The 19817-nt window shown below is 41.2% G+C and overlaps 1 long non-coding RNA gene across 2 annotated transcripts; it reads right to left on the reverse strand.

Moving 5' to 3' along the window:
• Window positions 1–580: 580 nt before the first annotated feature.
• Window positions 581–11431, reverse strand: LOC137241608 (uncharacterized). 2 transcript variants are annotated; one of them, XR_010950012.1, is made up of 4 exons: window positions 10883–11431; window positions 10591–10810; window positions 2263–2443; window positions 581–2192 (listed from the first exon to the last, which is right to left on the reverse strand). It is a non-coding gene; the product is annotated as an uncharacterized lncRNA (long non-coding RNA). The 2 variants fall into 2 exon arrangements; XR_010950013.1 differs by lacking the exon at window positions 10591–10810 and having other exon boundaries at window positions 583–2192.
• Between the last annotated feature and the right edge of the window lie 8386 nt (window positions 11432–19817).

The raw sequence follows: 19817 nt of genomic DNA on the forward strand, positions 1-19817 counted from the left end.
CTCTGCACAAAAATCACACTTTTTTTCGGCCTTATTTACCACTATCTGTTGACGAGAAATTTTTTTCGTTGTGCAGTTCTTAAGACAACCATCCCCATTTTTCGATAAACTTTTTTACTCAGTCGGAAAGTAAAGCGCACAGATGAGTAGTGATGAACGCTCTTTCACTATCGATGATTGCATCCCCGCTATCACTACCCTACAAGACAGGTACCCGTTCCCTAATCGATTACTTAATCGTCACCAATAACTTGTTCACCAATTATCGTCTTAATGACTTTTACATTGCTGTCGTGAAAAAGGTAACGCATGCGCTCTCTCAAAATAGTGTACGTGTGACTCGCTTTCTCGCTCTTACCTATTGTGTTTTCGACATTCCTTCTCGCTCGATGTTATTTACATTTTTAAGTTACTTCATCAGTTATGTTTTCGTTATCGCTAACCAAAACATATGCAACAACAACAACACGGGTAACTGGCCTATCGGTTACCTTCTGTCAAATCGCTTTTTCTATGAATGAAACGCGTCATTTATGTTCAGATAATATTTAATTATACATTATTCATATATACAATGTTTTTTTACAATTTAAATTATTGCCTTATTACTCTAGCGAACTTTACATATGTGAATTTTTATATTTATAAACTATATAAATACATTAACGTCTATTCATAGTCGCGCCCTTTCCGAAACCTTGTTTTGAAGTTCTTATTTTTCCTGCGCTGGTAGTGTTGCTCATCAGTTTGCAGTCATATTAGTTTGGTAGGTATAGTAAAATCAGACGTAGGGAAATTAGGAAGCATGTCAGGAGTATCACCAGAATCCAAAGAAGCATGGTGATTCATTTCGTCACCTCCGTTTTCTTCCATATCCGGATTCATTCCATACTAGGCATTATAAATAGCTTGTAGATGCCACATAGGTGTAACCATACCCTCAAGATATTTCCGTTCAAATCTTGTGGTGTACACGTAAACTTGTATTTGTTCTAAATTATTCACCACATTCTAAACATAGAAAAGATGTATTAAGTGTTTGCGTAAATACCATTGTGATTACAATATGGACAAACATTCAATTCTAAACTTTTCGTTGTTACATCAATTGTTTCAGCGTGTTGTACACGTAAATGAAAATTCATACTTGAATGTATTTTCGTCTTCCAATCGCATAATTTACATTTTAAATAATGACTATTAGGCATATGAGAAATCTCATGGTCCAATAATTTGTTGAAGCTGGTGTAGCTGCTGAATATCACAAAATTTACATTTTGCACCACGTTCGTTATATTTAGATTGTAAATGTTCTGGTTTCTCTACACGATGCATAAAGTTTAGATGCTTTTTCCAACAATGTGCTGAATTTAATTGAAATACATACATTGGGCATTGTCTCATGATAAATTTTCCATAAATATACTGAGCCTTTTTATGTAGGCTCTTTTCTTAACATCTAATTCTGGTCGTACCGGATATGACAGTTTTGCTTCAGGTTATAATCCACACTCATACTATTTTCAGATTCTGTTTCATAATTTTCATCATTTTCAACATTGGACTTTGCATCAACATCATTATCATCATCGTCATTTTTTGATAACTCTGTTTTAAGCTTCATATTTATCAAAGGTTCATCTTCCTTTGTATTAGAATTAGAAACATTGTCATCTTCGGTTAAGTTTTTATCAAGTTTAGCTTTTTTCATAGGTTTAAATTCTTTACTATCCGTACTAGAATTAATACCATCATCAACATTTTTCGTGGTCTGTTTGAGTTTTTAAATTTGCCAATGGTTCGCCTTTATCAGTATTAGAATCAGAATGGCCTTGGCCATCTTCACCGTTTTGCAAAGTAGGCGACACATGTTGGTGTTGATGTTTGCGCATATTGCGGATATGTTGGTGGTTCACTAGTCATTAATTGTTTAGAAGTTTCAACTTGTTGCGTTTGTTGTTGTTGTTGCTGGCTGATGATGTGGTGTTAACGTTTGTTGTACAATTTATTCGGGTGATTGCACATATTGTTGGTGTGTTATAGTGCTGGAAAACCTTCCGATATTGAAAGTCCTTGATTAGTGTAATCCCCACGTAGTGAACTACTCCTGTGACCGCGTCCGCGGTAACTATTACATCTGAAGGCGCTTACGTTACAGGCATAGCTGACATCGCTTATATAACAGTTTGACTCTAAAGTAAAAACCAAAACAAAATAATAGAATCAGTGTTTATGAATAACATATTTAAAATAAGCTCTTACAACAACGTGATCGGTGGCTACATCCCCGTGAAAGTAGTGTGGTGTTCCTCCTTGTATAAACCTAGATACTGGATGTGCTCAACCGTGCAGTTTTCTTCTAATTTGAGCAAATGTATGTTCTTACAGCCACAGCTGGAATATTTGGGATATTTCTATCCTCACATCGTCAAAATCAAATTACCTAGAATGAAAAAGAAACTCATATCAGTAAGAATAGATTAAAAGTTTTTAATATAAGCCGAAAAGTGTTCCATAAATAGGGCTCCACACATAGCTCTTTTCCAAAGGCACAAGAGAAATTTCAGATAACTAGAATCAGGACCTGGTAAAGTAACTTCAAAGGCGATTTAGTCGCCACTACTTCGTATGCGCATTTCTCTACGCTCCCTTTTGGCATGCATCATCAATTTCGTCATTACTATAAAGGCCATCTTGCTCACAGCAATCCAACAATCTATTTGTCCGCAAATTCGTGGAACTAAATTCCTAATGGAAGATTCCTCTCCAAAAACTCTGTTTACAGACAGTCTTTCGCCGTGAAAACGAGGGCAGTGAAATATTACATGTTCTGCGCTTTCCAATTCGGACGGACAGCTTGGACAGAAAGGATCCTCCTCTATCCCACGCTTATGTAGATATTCCTTCAAGCCACCGTGCCCGCTCAATATCTGTGTGAGATGGTAATTTAGTTTGCCGTGTTTTCGCTCGTACCATTCCGCTATATTCCGGACTAGCATGAAGGTTCAGCGCTCTTTTCTCGAATCTTGCCGCCGTTCTTGCCACCTAACTATTGTTCGTGACCTTGCGCTTTTCTTAGCATCTTCAGATGGTCGGCTGAATCCAATGCCATACAGATCGGCCATTTCACCTGAGAGTAGATCTACTGGGATTTTCCTGGATAAAACATGGATCGCGTCGTCGGAACAGCACATGCTATTCGTATAGCAGTAATGCGGTAGGCTGCTAGTATATCTTTTTGGTGGACCATTTTAGATCTGTGCCATACTGGTGCTGCATATAATATTATAGAGCTGGTTACGTTGGATAATCGCTGACGGGTAGCTTCGCTTGGGCCGCCGATGTTGGGCATTATTCGCGTTAGGGTTCCACTAACTCTAGAAACTTTGTCCCCCACCGCCCTGAAGTGCTCCCTAAAAGTTAGTTTTGAGTCAATGATTACTCCTAGATATTTCAAGGAGGGCTTTGAATTTATTTGAAAATCTCCTATGGTTAGGACCAACTCATCCACAGTCCGCTTTGAGCTCATCAGAACCACTTATGTCTTATTGCTAGCCATCTCCAGCCCCGTGTTCGTCAACCATTCCGTTATCCTTCCCATGGCGTCATTACATAATGCTTGGAGCAGATCAAGTTTCTTGGCCACTGCTACTACGACAATATCATCTGCATAGCCGACATTTTCCGTGCCTCCGGGAAGGTCGATTTGTAGCACCCCGCCATACACCGCATTCCAAAGAGTTGGACCTAGAACAGATCCCTATCTAATCTATCTATCTATCAAATTATTCGGAGCAGGTACGGAACTTGTCTTGGGACACCCAAAGTGCACTCACGCTTCTCATGGCTCCAGCGGGTTAGCGGCTTCCTAGAACTTAAGCCACTTGCTGCTTCTAGATCTGACATCTGTCAGCTGGAGTCTTAGCCCGGCTAGCGCAGGGCACGAGCACAGAATGAAATCGATCGTTTCCTCCTCCAACTCGCACTTCCTACATCTGCTAGCACTGACCAAGCCTAATTTAAAGGCATGTGACGCCAGAAGGCAGTGTCCAGTAAGAATACCCGTCATGAGTCTAGTCTACAGATTAATGATAATAAAAATATAAGAATCAGTGTTTATGAATAACATATTTTAATTAATCTCTTACAACAACCTGATCGGTGGCTACATCGCCATGTAGGTAGTGTGGTGTTCCACCTTGTATAAACGTAGGTACTGTATGTGCTCAACCGTGCAAACTGACATTAGCAGTAACATTATTTACATAAACATAGCTTGGTATTTGTGCAGGCCTCAATATAGCATACATTGGTCCAGTTCGGTGTGCAGCAGCCACTGGTACAAACACTTTTGAATGCATAGCTTTCATATAGGATGGATGTCCAGCAGTGCTCCGGTTGTGCCAATATGTAATGGGCTGCTCCGTCTCTTGGTACGGCTGTATAGGTATAGGCGGGTGCAATGTATTACTAGGCTCAAGATCGGAAGGTACATAAATGGCTCGAAGACGCCAGAGGGGATTGGAGCCAGAGTTTTCGGACCCAGAACCAAAATATCAGTAACTATAAAAGCACATCCGAGCATTTTCGAGAGGAAGTATTCGCCATAAGTTAGTGCGCTAAGCTGAACCTTCAGCGCTGATACCCCAATGAAACAATTGCCATACTCAGTCAGGCAGTCAGGTTCCACTAAAGGCACTTGCGGCGTTCGAAATAAAGTCAGCACTTGTCCTTCAGTGCGTAGAAAAGCTGAATCAATTAGGAGCACACAACGTAGTACTGTTGGCCTGGGTCCTAGGCCACAGGGGAGTGGAGGGCAATGAGCAGGCGGACTCCATGTTTAATTTGTTGCGTCTCTCCCACAAATTATCAACCCCCCAGCAGATCCTTGCAGCGGGTCTGCGCCATACTCTCCTCTTCCGGGAAGGTATCGACCCCAATCCGGGTCCTTCTCCTGACCCCAGTACTGAGAAATGGGTTTGCTGCGTTTGCCGGAAAAGAATCTTTTTAGGACGGTCATATATATAAGGACCTGAAATATTTCAATAAACTTCCTAATCACATAAAAAGTAGTAATAACTTCAATACTTTAAAAAAAAAGTTTATTGGAGCATTGTAAAACCCTTCCAATAAGATAGTTTTTTTTTATACTCAGTTGAGCAGAGCTCACAGAGTATATTAAGTTTGATTGGATAACGGTTGGTTGTACATATATAAAGGAATCGAGATAGATATAGACTTCCATATATCAAAATAATCAGGATCGAAAAAAAATTTGATTGAGCCATGTCCGTCCGTCCGTCCGTCCGTTAACACGATAACTTGAGTAAATTTTGAGGTATCTTGATGAAATTTGGTATGTAGGTTCCTGAGCACTCATCTCAGATCGCTATTTAAAATGAATGATATCGGACTATAACCACGCCCACTTTTTCGATATCGAAAATTTCGAAAAACCGAAAAAGTGCGATAATTCATTACAAAAGACAGATAAAGCGACGAAACTTGGTAGATGGGTTGACGTTATGACGCAGAATAGAAAATTAGTAAGATTTTGGACAATGGGCGTGGCACCGCCCACTTTTACAAGAAGGTAATTTAAAAGTTTTGCAAGCTGTAATTTGGCAGTCGTTGAAGATATCATGATGAAATTTGGCAGGAACGTTACCACTATTACTATATATTTGCTAAATAAAAATTAGCAAAATTGGACGAAGAACACGCCCACTTTTTAAAAAAAAAATTTGTAAAATTCAAATTTTAACAAAAAATTTAATATCTTTACTGTATATAAGTAAATTAAGTCAAAATTCAATTCCAGTAATGATATGATGCAACAAACTAGAAAAATAAAAGAAAATTTCAAAATGGGCGTGGCTCCGCCCATTTTCATTTAGTTTGTCTAGAATACTTTTATTGCCATAAGTCGAACAAAAATTTACCAATTTGGTAGGAGCATAGATTCTATGACGGTAACTGTTCTCTGTAAAAATGGGCGAAATCGGTGAAAGCCATGCCCAGTTTTTATACACAGTCCGCCGTCTGTCCTTCCGCTCGGCCATTAACACAATAACTTGAGCAAAATCCGATATATCTTTACTAAACTTAGCCCACGTACTTATCTGAACTCACTTTATCTTGGTATAAAAAATGGCCGAAATCCGACCATAACCACGCCCACTTTATCGATATCGCAAATTACGAAAAATGAAAAAAAATGCCATAATTCTATACCAAATACGAAAAAAGGGATGAAACATGGTAACTGGATTGGTTTATTGACGCAAAATATAACTTTGGAAAAAACTTTGTAAAATGGGTGTGACACCTACCATATTAAGTAGAAGAAAATGAAAAAGTTCTACAAGGCGAAATCAACAGCCCTTGGAATCTTGGCAGGAATACTGTTAGTGGTATTGCATATATAAATAAATTAGCAGTACCCGACAGATGATTTTCTGGATCAGCTGGTCCACATTTTGGTCGATATTGCGAGACCGCCTTCACATATACATCTAAGGGCCACTCGCTTTTAAAACCCTCATTAATACCTTTAATTTGATATACATATCGTACAAACACATACTAGAGTCACCCCTGTCCCACCCTAATGGCGATATCTCGAACAGGCGTCCACCTATAGACCTAATGCCCACTCCCTCTTAAAATGCTCAGTAACATCTTTCGTTTGATACCCATATCGTACAAACATTCTAGAGTCACCCCGGGCCCACCCTAATGGCGATATCTCGAAAAGGCGTCCACCTATAGACCTAATGTCCACTCCCTCTTAAAATGCTCAGTAACACCTTTCGTTTGATACCCATATCGTACAAACATTCTAGAGTCACCCTTGGTCCACCTTTATGGCGATATCTCGAAAAGGTGTCCACCTATAGAACTAAGGATTACTCCCTTTTAAAATACTCCTTACCACCTTTCATTTGATACCCATATCGTACAAACACATTCTAGAGTCACCCCTGGCCCACCCTAATGGCGATATCTCGAAAAGGCGTCCAATGCCCACTCCCTCTTAAAATGCTCAGTAACACCTTTCGTTTGATACCCATATCGTACAAACATTCAAGAGTCACCCCTGGCCCACCCTATTGGCGATATCTCGAAAGGGCGTCCACCTGTAGACCTAATGCCCACTCCCTCTTAAAATGCTCAGTAACACCTTTCGTTTGATTCCCATATCGTACAAACACATTCTAGAGTCACCCCTGGCCCACCCTAATGACGATATCTCGAAAAGGCGTCCACCTATAGACCTCATGCCCACTCCCTCTTAAAATGTCCAGCAACACCTTTCGTTTGATACCCATATCGTACAAGCATTCTAGAGTCACCCTTGGTCCACCTTTATGGCGATATCTCGAAAAGGCGTCCACCTATAGAACTAAGGATTACTCCCTTTTAAAATACTCATTACCATCTTTCATTTGATACCCATATCATACAAACACATTCTAGAGTCACCCCTGGCCCACCCTAATGGCGACATTTCGAAAAGGCGTCCACCTATAGACCTAATGCCCACTCCCTCTTAAAATGCTCAGTAACACTTTTCGTTTGATACCCATATCGTACAAACATTCTAGAGTCACCCCTGGCCCACCCTAATGACGATATCTCGAAAAGGCGTCCACCTATGGAACTAAGGATCACTCCTTTTCAAAATACTCATTAACAGCTTTCATTTGATACCCATATCGTACAAACATATTCTAGAGTCACCCCTGGTCCACCTTTATGGCGATTTCTCGAAAAGGCGTTCACCTATAGAACTAAAGCCCATTCCCTTTTAAAATACTCATTACCACCTTTCATTTGATACCCATATCGTACAAACACATTCTAGAGTCACCCCTGGTCCACCTTAATGGGGACATCTCGAAAAGGCGTCCACCGATAGACCTAAGGCCCACTCCATCTTAAAATGCTCAGTAACACCTTTCATTTGATACCCATAGCGTACAAACAAATTCTAGAGTCAGCCCTGGTCCACCTTTATGGCGATATCCCTAAATGCCGTCCATCCATAGAACTATGGCCTACTCTCTCTTAAAATACTCTTTAATACCTTTCATTTGATACACATGTCATACAACCACATTCCAGGGTTACCCCAGGTTCATTTTCCTTATTTTGTCTCCATAGCTCTCAACTGAGTATGTAATGTTCGGTTACACCCGAACTTAGCCTTCCTTACTTGTTTTCTTTTATTTTTTTACATGATATACCGATACTGGAGCGCGAAAAGAGAATGGTAATAATGGTAGCAGCAAAATACAATGCATCCGGCCCTAAGGAAAAGAAAATCGGCCGCCACCTGTAACTCCAGACAGTTCCAACAACTAATTTCGCTGGAATTCGGTATTTCCAGCTGGTATTTACTGTTGCTGATCGGAATCATTCGCATTCCGACAGCATAAATATAACAATAAAATTATATAATGTGTAACAAAAATAAGGCCAAATAAAAGTTGGAGCAAGGGGGATTGGAAACACGTCCTTTTCAACCTCCCATTATATGTTGAGCTGTGTTGTCTTTACTAAACAAAGTTGAGGGGTGATTGGATACACGTTATTTTCAATTTCCAACATCCAAAGACATGTTTAGCTGCATTGATCGGAGACTAATACACTCCGAAAGCTTAAAATACACATATAATTGAAAAATATAAGTTCCAAATTTTGTTGCCTTAAGCTGGGAGCACTGGAGGATTGGAAACGCGTCCTTTCCAACCTTCCTTTAATGAGTGGCTCCCAGACTCGTCCCTCTGTCACGCTAGTAAATATCCTGATCGGAATCACATGGCATTCCAACAGCATATTCAATAGAAATAAGTGATTATAACAATGAACTGTACTTAGTAGTTTAAGTTTTGGGCCTAAACAGCCGTAATAATAAATAAATTAAATTAAAAAAATAAATACTCTTGTCAGTGTTTCACGTGCAAGGGATGGTTGCATCGGACAGGTTGCTCTGGGCTAGATTCCAAAATACAGCGTCCTCGTAACTTTTATAAATCTTTTGTGGCTCTTGTTGTTCACGGCCTCATTACATCATGAGGAAATACGGCACCTGAGAACACAGCCGTATGAAGCTAAAAAACACAAGCATGTCTTCAGTGAACTCCACAAACAGGCGTCGGACCTCTATGCCGGTGATTCCTGTACTCAAAGAACAAAACTAGCAGAGGAGGAACGCACTCTCCCTAGGAAAACGAGAGTAGTTACTCTAGCTCAACTTCGAGCTGGATACTGTAACAGGCTAAACTCTTACCTATCCAGAATCAACCCCGACATACAAAATGTATGTCCTGCTTGCAATGTGTCCCCACATGACACTAACCATGTCTTTAATTGTATTGTGGAACCAACGCCTCTAACATCCCTTTCATTATGGTCCACCCCTGTTGAAACAGAAAGTTTCTTTGGACTCCCGTTAGAGGACATTTATGACAATTTGTGATCGGTCGCACCTATTGGATGGGGCGAAGCACTGCTACTACAACAACAGCAGGCGGACAAGACGGAAAGAGAGGCAGCAACTGCATGACCCATCGATCCCGAGCCGTTCCTGCCAGTTGGCCCACAGGGGCATTTATTAGCAGAAGGGAGGGAAAAGAGAGAACACTGGCGCAATATGCCAGGCCTGAGTCAATCTAAGTTACTGTTAGGGGGTTACAGCACAACTCGATATAGGGCATTAATAGGCCTCTCAAAAAGATAACCTAAGAACCCCAACGGCTATTCTTACAAGACACTGTAGACTGAACAGTCACATGCAAAAGCTGGGTATAGTATCGAACAACACATACCGATTTTGTGATGGATCAGCAGACGGTGGCCCATATCCTTCTAGATTGCGGCGCAATTTCAAGACGTAGGGCTAAGTTTATGGGCTCACCATGGCCAGAGCATTCCCACATTTAATCCCTCAAGCAAAGAACACTGCTGGGGTTCATCAAGGAAGTCGGCTAGGATGAGGTGCTGTGAAGGAGATGTGCAAGTCACTGTGCAATCCTCAATAAATGATCTATCTATCTACGTTCCGGTAACGAGCACCATTGTGGTACTAGCCCCACCATCTCGGGAACTATTGATATGACTACATTAAACCTTCTAGGGATTGAATCTTAATAATGCCGGTAATGCGAAAGTCTGCTAAAATGCACCATTCTCCATGGAATGCTCGATATATAACTTTCCACGTTTTGAAACAGTGATGAAAAGAGCAAAATTTACAATAATTTTAACTGGCTGTGGGTAGTAAGGTGTTGATGTCCTCTCTTAACGCAATGTAATGACAACTGCGATGCAGGGAAAATGACAAAAATCTTGCAAATCTACTGATAATAATTAATTTTTCCTCCCCTTCTATGCAGTTCTATGCATACATACATATGTATTTTTCTCTCCAAATGCTAATTAAAAAAATTAATTGGTTTTCACATGAACTTCGAACTCTGTCGTATTTGCATTCTTCAGTTGATTATCAACAAAAGCATGACAAATTATCACTAAAAAATTCATACATGTAGCTTATATATTTATTATGGTAGCCAATTTACTTACCCTTTCGGGTGCGATGATTCCTGGACAATCGGGCCTGACTAGACGCGATTTTTTTTGCCTTAAGAGAGCGTGCTTAACGCGAACCCTATCATGTTATGGCACAACTTTGGTGATACAAAAAATCAAAGACATTTCTGCTTCTAATGCTTCTAGGATAGCAGCAGCAGCTCCCGGTGGCACCACATAAATAACAGTTGCATGCATTTTTTGCTCCGGCTACCTATTCAATTTTAATTCACATTACATTATCTACTATTGCAATTTTTAATCACTACAAATCAATATAAATTACCGAAGCAAATACTGGCAAACCAAGATGCGTAGTTCCACCCTTTTTTAGGGAAATACATCCAACCAGTTTGGTACCGTATTCCAAAGCATGTTGCTTGTAAAGTACCTTGTTTTTGTAGATTTCCTCTGATTTTGGCATATTCTGAGCTGAATCGCAACCCGGCGGAGATGCTATCTATTAGAATAATATAACATTTTTTTTATTATTTAAAAATGCACATACGTATGAATGAAAATCAGAAAGTAAATAATGTTGTTGTTGTTGTAGCGATAAGGACACTCCCCGTTATCGACTTTGTTGGTCCTTTGCCGGATGCAGATCGGGTACGTTCCGGGAACCATTAAGGTACTAGCCCGACCATATCGGGAGCGATTTAGTTGACATAAAACCTTGTAGGCCATCCCGTCGATTCTATACAACTTAATATGGTAACGATTCAAAAGACGGTGCACCACCCAATTTTTATCAAAAATTATCAAACGTGGAATCAAAAGGCGCGTCTCGAGCTCCGTTTTTATTATTATTTGATATTTTTAAATTAGGTGGTGTACCGTCTTGTAAAACTTTACCCTTAATATTATTTTGGGCGAAGGCCGCCAACGCAAAAAGATGGTCTCTGCAGCAATATTCTTAATTTCAGTCACATGTCACAACTCAAATTAACTTAATGTTATTTTGGGCGAAGGTCGCCAACGCAAAAATGTGTTCTCTGCAACAAAATTTTTAATTTCCGTCACATGTCACAACTAAAAGCACAAGATATTTTTCGTTGTAAACAATTTATATTTTTTTTGCGTTTCAATGTTTTCCGGAATAATTAATGAACTGTCATTTCGATGACAGGATGAAAAGTCGATGTGTTAGTGGAGAGAGAAAAAAGCTTTGAATGTGTGGGTGAACTGGTTACCTCCGTCTTGTAGGGTATTAGTATTAGAATTTCACGCTGAAGGAAAATCGCCAATCACTATAATCGCTATTGGCGATATTCTGCCAGAGGTGATTGTCATTCAAAAGAATCGAATGAAGGAAAATCGCCAATCACTGATATATTTGGATTGCAATAGCTATAGCTATTAGCGATTTGTCAATAGCGGCGATGCAATCACCAATAGTGAAATATCGTTCCATCACTACAGTAGAATCTCACGTAAAATTCCGCTATTGCGGAGTTGTTCCGGGGTGTGTGTTCGTTTGGGCTGCTACAGCAAACTGCCTTCCTGGGTGTAATCTTTATCCAGGTATAGGTCCTCTGGCCATCTGTACTTAGGTTCCTCGAGCAACCTGTACCTGATTTTCTGGAAAAGTTCATACCTGATTCTCCGTATTGCTTTGCACTTGAGCATCTCTGTATGCTACCAGCTGTTGGCTTGTACTTTGTTTCTCTCCTTGTTGTCTCTTGGACTCTTCGCTGACTCGTGTAAGCGTACCACAAATGGCTACCTCGCTGTTCTCACTCTGTTGTTGTACCTCGGAAATATTGCTTGTTGTTCGATTGGACGATGTTAACGGGATTTGATCTTCACTAGCGTTCTTCTTGTTGCTCTGTTAATGACTTAGCTTTCTGGAGTCGTTGTTGTCGGCGGCGTCGGTTACGTGGTATGCTTTCAGCTCACTTAAATGGGCTGTCCTCCTCCTTCCTCTGAAAACATTGTCTAGCTCTACGATCACTGGTGAGACAAAGTTCGTTACCCGGTGGGGTCCACTGTACCTGGGCGCTAGTTTGGCTGCAAAGTTATCCACCGCTTTTGACAGCTGATGCTCCTTTACCAGCACAAGGTCGCCTATAGCCGGTCGCCATTGCCTTCTTCTTAGGTTATAATGCTTTGCCTGCTCTGTTGATGCTCGCTCTTGCTTCCGTCGTACTATCTCGAATATCTCCTTCATCTTCATCGATTTCTCCCCTGGATTAGCTACTCTCTCTGACCTGTACAGAATGTATGCTCGTCGTAAAGGCTATTGGGAATCCTTGGATCTCTGCCTTGTACTACATATGCTGGACTGTACCCGGTCTATTCACATACGCTTGTGTTTCATGCGATCAGCTCGTCCCATGTTCTCTGCTCATTCCCGGAAAGCTGTGCTATCATCCTCTTGATGTTACGGTTCGCTCTTTCTGTCTGGTTCTCCTGCTGTGTGTATGGTGCTGTCAGCTGGTGTTTTACGCCAAGCTCCTCCAAATACTTCTTAAAACGTTTGCTCACGAACTGAGCTCCTTTGACTGTGATTAATACCTTTGGGATGCCAAAGCCTGCCAAATTCTCCCTCTAAATCCTCGTATTACGCTCTCTGTTGTTGCCTTTCTAATTGCCATTATCTCCACCCATTTTGAAAATCTGTCAACGAAAATTAATGCCATTGTATTACAACGGTTCTTTTGGAATTATAGTTAACATCTTTCCCGCGGCTTGTTGTTGCCTAGGTTTGTATACCTGACGTCCATGACATTGCTGTACGTACTTCCTTACGTCTCTGAACATTCCGGGCCAGAAATATCGTCTCGTCGCTCGTGCACTAGATTTTCGAACGCCCATATATCCTGCGCTTGGTGTGTCATGAACTTCCGCCAGCACTCTGCATCTCTGTGGGGTAGGGTGGTCCAAAAAACCAAAGTTTATTTTAGAAACCAAGGGACCCTCCAATTTTGTTACATCTAACGGAAGATTAATCTAAGCAAAATTTTAGCTCTATAGAGCACATAGAAAGCAGTGCTCAACAAGGCTTAGTTTTCGTAAATTCTGTAAATTTTTATATGAGTTTGCCGGGGACTGCCCGTATCGCTTTAAATGTATGAAACATTTATATATGTAAATTTTTATTTGTTTGTTTTTAAGGATTCAGAAATTGAAAAATGTGTGGTCTTCAATAAATTTGATATTAAACATGTTATCAGCCCCTTTTTTGTTTCAGGTTTAAACTATAAAATAAATAAATGTAAGGCGCGATAACCTCCGAAGAGATCAAAGGCCGAGCTTCTCTTCCAATTTGCGTCGTGCTCCTCTTGATTTTCCCTACAAATTGGCCGGACGGGACCTACATGTTTTATGCCGACTCCGAACGGCATCTGCAAGGCAGATGAGTTTTCACTGAGAGCTTTTCATGGCAGAAATACACCCGGAGCACTTGCCAAACACTGCCGAGGGGCGACCCCGCTTAGAAAAATTTTCTTCTAATTTAAAAACCTTATTTCTAAAATTTTGATGTTGCTTTGCCCGGGGTGCGAACCCAGGGCATACGTTGTGTTAGGCGGAGCACGCTACCATCACACCATGGTGGCCGCCGGTTTAAACTATACTTCAATCAAAATGAGTGCACTTAAGACGCGTCAGGCAGACATTGTTTACTTAGTATAATTGCGCCTTTCATATTTTTTAATTTTTTGTAAATTAAATTTTCATTCTTTCGCAAAATTTTTATTTGTTTAATTCATTTTTAATTAATTTAATTAATTTTTAGGTTTTTAGCATTTTAAGATTTTGTTTTAATTTTTTCAGTTTTTAAGAGGTCTGCCTCTTCGCCACTATGGCCGCCATTGCAAGGCCTGGCGTCACGGTCGCCATATAAGGTGTCCATCTTAGACACCATGAAAAAATGTTTTTGCCCACACACTCGCTGCCACTACACACCCACACTTACTTTTTCTGTTTATTGTTTAAATAAATAAAATGTTGTTTTTATATTTTACAATAGAGTGTTTCTTTTTATTTTAAACATTTACATCTTTAATAAATTTAGTTCATAAATACTTTCACTTTTCTTATCTACTATTAGCACGACCGCCACTCTTGTTCACTCACACGACTCTCATCTAATTCGTTTTCTCAACCCACCTCAGCGGCCATCATTTTTCATTGCTGAATGCAATTGGCCCTGCTGAGTGCAATTGGCATTGCTGTTCAGCAACAGCTGACAGCGATGCCATTTGCACTCAGGGGTGTGTTTAGTGCGTAAAGGCTGGGTAACGCAGTGCGGTTATAACACCGCGCTGGCAGCCAGTAATTTTACGATAATAATTACAAAAAGTAGAAATGCAAAAATCGAATACTAGTCTAACGTTACTTTCGCTGTATTCTATTAGTATATACATACGATTACATGCTAACATACGTTTTCCCTTCTTGCAGTATCATGCCTATGGTTTGTACATGTAGGATAATCCGCTATCCCGGCATTTAGCTTTACCCCAATTTTCGGGAGCCCTAATATACATAGAAATCAGTGTACCTAATCTCGTACATACGTTTGTTGTATGCCTGCTGTGTTTTCCAACCTTCGCTTAACCTATTGAATTCAATCATTTGTGTTTATGCGTGTGTTCGCTGTAGCTTGGTTCTGATGGTACGTTGGCCTCGCTTGTTGCTTTCGACTTCTGCTTACGGCGTGCGTGGGTGTGTCGTATGCTTTTGCGTAAGTATGTATAGAAAAATTTCAGTTAGTAGGGGCGCTTATTTTTGGCGACTAGCTGCTGATCTCCGTTTATTCAAATTATAATGTATGTTGTATTTGTAGTTGACTGGATGCACAAAGGTTTGGTTGACTGGCGCAATTTTATGTTTTGTGCGTATCCACTTCCCTTCCAAATGTTTTAGTGTATGTTTGGGTGACCTATATTTGAAATTTATGTGGTCGAAAATGTAAATATTTTTCTTGTGTGCAAAAGTGCGCAAGTCTGATTTGTCCTTCAATTTAGTAATTATTAGTTCAATGTGTAACGGAATATATGTATTTTGACGTGTAATTCATAAAGATATAGTATATGTCGTAAAATGTATAAATGGTAAATTCAGGGTTATAAATTAAATTATTGTATAAAATGTATGTCGAAAAATGAAAAAATAAGTATATGTTGTGAGGGTACAAACCCTCGGTTTTGTGGTCCTCACACTCCCCCCTCACCTACCTATTGGGGTTAGAGTTTACCGGGCTTTAGTGCTTGATCCGAAGTCCGGGTACTTCTTGAAATTAAATTTCTTCGTGTATGATTTGATACTGTTCCGGTTGAGCGTGTACGTTACTACCGATTTGGTTCGAGTTGCAGTAGAAAATCACGTAATAATCTGCTATTCCGGAGTTTTCTCGGGGTGTGTGTTCGTTTAGGACTGCTATAGCGAACGGCCTTCGTAGGTGTAATCTTGATCCAGGTATCGGTCCTCTGGCGACCTGGACTTGGGTTCCTCGAGCGACCTGTACCTGATTTTCTGGACAAGTTAATACCTGATTCTCCGTATTTTTTTGCACTTGAGCGTCTCTGTATGCTACCCGCTGTTGGCTTGTACTTTGTTTCTCTCCTTGTTGTCTCTTGGTCTCTTCACTGACTCGTGTAAGCGTACCACAAATGGCTACCTCGCTGTTCTCTCTCTGTTGTTGTACCTCGGAAATATTGTTTGCTGTTTGATTGGACGATGTTGACGGGATTCGATCTTCACTAGTAATCTTCTTGTTGCTCTGTTCATGCCTTTGCTTCCTGGATTCGTTGTTCTCGGCGCGTCGGTTTCGTGGTATGCTGACTGAAGTGGGCTGTCCTCCTCCTTCCTCTGAAAACTTTGTCTAGCTCTACGATCACTGGTGATACAAAGTTGGTTACTCGCTGAGATCCACTGTACCTGGGCGCCAGTTTGGCTGCAAAGTTATCCACCGCTTTTGTCAGCTGATGCTCCTTTACCAGCACTAGGTCGGCTATAGCCGGTCGCCATTGCCTTCTTCTTAAATTATGATGCTTTGCCTGCTCTGCTGATGCTCGCCCTTGCTTCCCTCGTACCATCTCGAAAATCTCCTTCATCTTCATCGATTTCTCTGCCGGATTAGCTACTCTCTCACCTGTACCGAATGTATGCTGGTCGCAAAGGCTATTGGCAATCCTTGTTTCTCTGCCTTGTACTTCATATGCTGGACTGTACCCGGTCTATTCACATACGCTGGTGTATTATGCGATCAGCTCGTCCCATGTTCTCTGCTCATTCCCGGAAATCTGTGCTATCATCCTCTTGATGTTACGGTCGCTCTTTCTGTCGGGCTCTCTGTGTATGGTGCTGTCAGCTGGTATTTTACGCCAAGCTCCTCCAAATATTTCTTAAAATGTTTGCTCACGAACTGCGCTCCGTTGGCTGTGATTAATACCTTTGGGATGCCAAATCGTGCCAAAATTCTCTCTCTAAATCCCCGTATTACGCTCTCTGTTGTTGCCTTTCTAATTGCCATTATCTCCACCCATTTTGATCTGTCAACGAAAACTAATGCCATTGTATTACCACGGTTCTTCTGGAATTTTAGTTAACATCTTTCCCGCGGCCTGTTGTTGACTAGGTTTGTATACCTGACATCCATGACATTGTTGTACGTATTTCCTTACTTCTCTGAACATTGCGGGCCAGTAATATCATGTCGTCGCTCGTGCAATAGATATTCGAACGCCCATGTGTCCTGCGCTTGGTGTGTCATGAACTTCCGCCAGCACTCTGCGTCTCTGTGGGGTCGGTACACATAGCTTCCACGGTACGGCGTCTTCACCATCCACTTGACTCTCTATTTTCCTGTATAGCTTTCCGTCCTCGACCGCATAGTCTGGGAATTTTGCCGGATCCCTTCTTACCTCTGCAATCTTCGCTTTTAGCCAATTGCACTCGTCTTTTCTTTGCTCTACCGTCAGCGTACCCAGCTGCTCGTCCATCGGATGTTTCGAAGGTGCATCTGTCACCACGTTTAACTTTCCCTTTGGATTCTTCGGGTAATACCTTTGTTTTATGGGGCAGTCGTCCCTCATCACTATCTTGTGCGTGGCCACATTGGATACCCCTGGCATCTGCTGGAACATCTGCAATTTTTTTTAAGAATTGTACTCACCGACTCGTCTGTTATCGCAATTTTTAGGCTGTTATCTTCGTTACTACTTTCAACCATTGTTATACATGTAACCGCTTCCTCATCCTGATCGTCTGTTCTAGTGTTAGTGTTTGCTCTCCCCATCTCAACTCCATGTTCACCTTTGCCAGGTAATCCGCTCCAATCACCATTTCGTCGACTAGTCCTGGTAGGATTAGCATTTCATTTCGCAGCACTTGGTTACCCAATCTCACTTCTGCATCTACCGCTTCTACGATCGTTTTAAATCTGCCATCTCCTAGTATCACTCGCGTCTCTATCGTCTTGAATATACCTGTCTTCAACCTCCTTGCCATTGTTCCACTTACAAAGCTTCGCGTCGCCCCTGTGTCTACTGTGGCTATCACCTCCTTGCCATTCACCGTGATGCTTGCCAAGATCCGACCCTTTGTCTGTCGTAATATGTTTAGTTTTCCCCGTGGTTGCATTTGGGGAGACCCCACTCCTCGGTGCCAATGAGGTTTCTGGACGTTTCCCTGCGTTCGTCTACAACAGTTTCGTGTGAGGGTGCCTACCTTTCCGCATGTACAGCACAATTCGATGCGAGCTCTACGGCAACCGTATGCGACATGGCCGCCTCCTCCGCACCGTCTGCACGCCGTACTATTATCGATGTATCTTGGTGCCGGGTCTGAATTCTGGGATGGGTGTACTTCTGCCTACCGTTCTCGCTCCTCCACCTGTATGTATTGGCAACGTTCTTGTGGACGCCGTGGTATAAATGGCCTTGCCGTTGGTCGCATCGGATCTCTGTAAGGGGTGATACTTTCGTAATTTTCAACTAAACTTACAAATTCTTCCAGGCTGCTGATCTCGCCTATTTTAACATACAGTTGGACTTCTCTGCGGGAGTTCCGGTATATGCGGTTTAACTTATGATCTTCCGTGTAGGCGGCATGTCGCATCAGCCCTTGTACTGCTAGCAAATAATCCTTGAACTTCTCTTCTGGTCTTTGCATGCATGCCCGTATCTCGTCGTCCAATTGCTCGAAGTATATGGAGCTGAGGAAAAATTTTAAGAAATCCTTCTTGAACGAGTCCCACTCTTTTCAGCTCCGGTTGTTATTTCGGTACCAAACCAATGCTTTTTCCTTGAGTAACTCCGGCAATGCTCTTGGTATCTAGTTGACGTTTATTCCGTATCCTTCTGCTATTTCTTCAGCGCGTTCGTTGAACCCTAGAGGATCCTTGCCCCGACGTATTTTAAACTATATTTTCGGACCGGATAGTTGTTGCGTATGTGCCAGGTTGTTGCATCGCATATAGTGGTGGTTGTGCGACCCGTGTTGGTTGGATGCGCCGGTTGTATTCTCGTCATCCATTTTGGTAGCACTTGGAGATGTCGCCGACTACTTGCCTGTGGTATGTTTAGTGTAGATATCGTCCGTGCGTGTTGTAGAGCTAGGTCTGTAAGCCGATCCTGACTTATTTTGCCGAGGTATGCCCAGTCCGCCCAGGGTTCCTAGAGTTGGTGGGAGAACCTATTCCGATTGAAATAAACAAACAAAGGAGTTCTGAAAATACGTTATAAAATTTATTTAAAAATTCAATATCCTTTAATAGCTACTCCTATTCTCTGGCCCTGTCTCGATAAGAGTAGCTGAGATAGAAACCCTTTGCTAAGCTCTCCGTCAGTTGGAGTAGAAATCTCCTACAGAATATAAAAATAATCACGAAATGAATTAAAAACCTTCAGGTCGTGTTCTGGTTAGTGGTAGATTTCCATTGACTCATATGCCTATCTCCTAGCTTCTGATCTTACAAGCTAATTTGTCGCCATTATATTTGATTTCGTACGTCGGCAGACGGCTACTTTCTAAAAGCAAATCATTAGTAACAATTCCTCCGTTATAAAATTATGTAGGACTGTGCGCAGGCAGTCAGTAACTTTATAATAACAATTATAAAAGGTAGAAATGCAAAAATCGAATACTAGTCCAACGTTACTTTCGCTGTATTCTAATAGTATATACATACGCTTACATGCTAACATATGTTTTCCCTTCTTCCACTATCATGCCTAAGATTTGTACATATATATGTATATGCATACTTTTGA

Source organism: Eurosta solidaginis, chromosome 1 (assembly GCF_040869045.1).
Source record: "Eurosta solidaginis isolate ZX-2024a chromosome 1, ASM4086904v1, whole genome shotgun sequence".
Taxonomy (NCBI): Eukaryota; Metazoa; Arthropoda; class Insecta; order Diptera; family Tephritidae; genus Eurosta; species Eurosta solidaginis.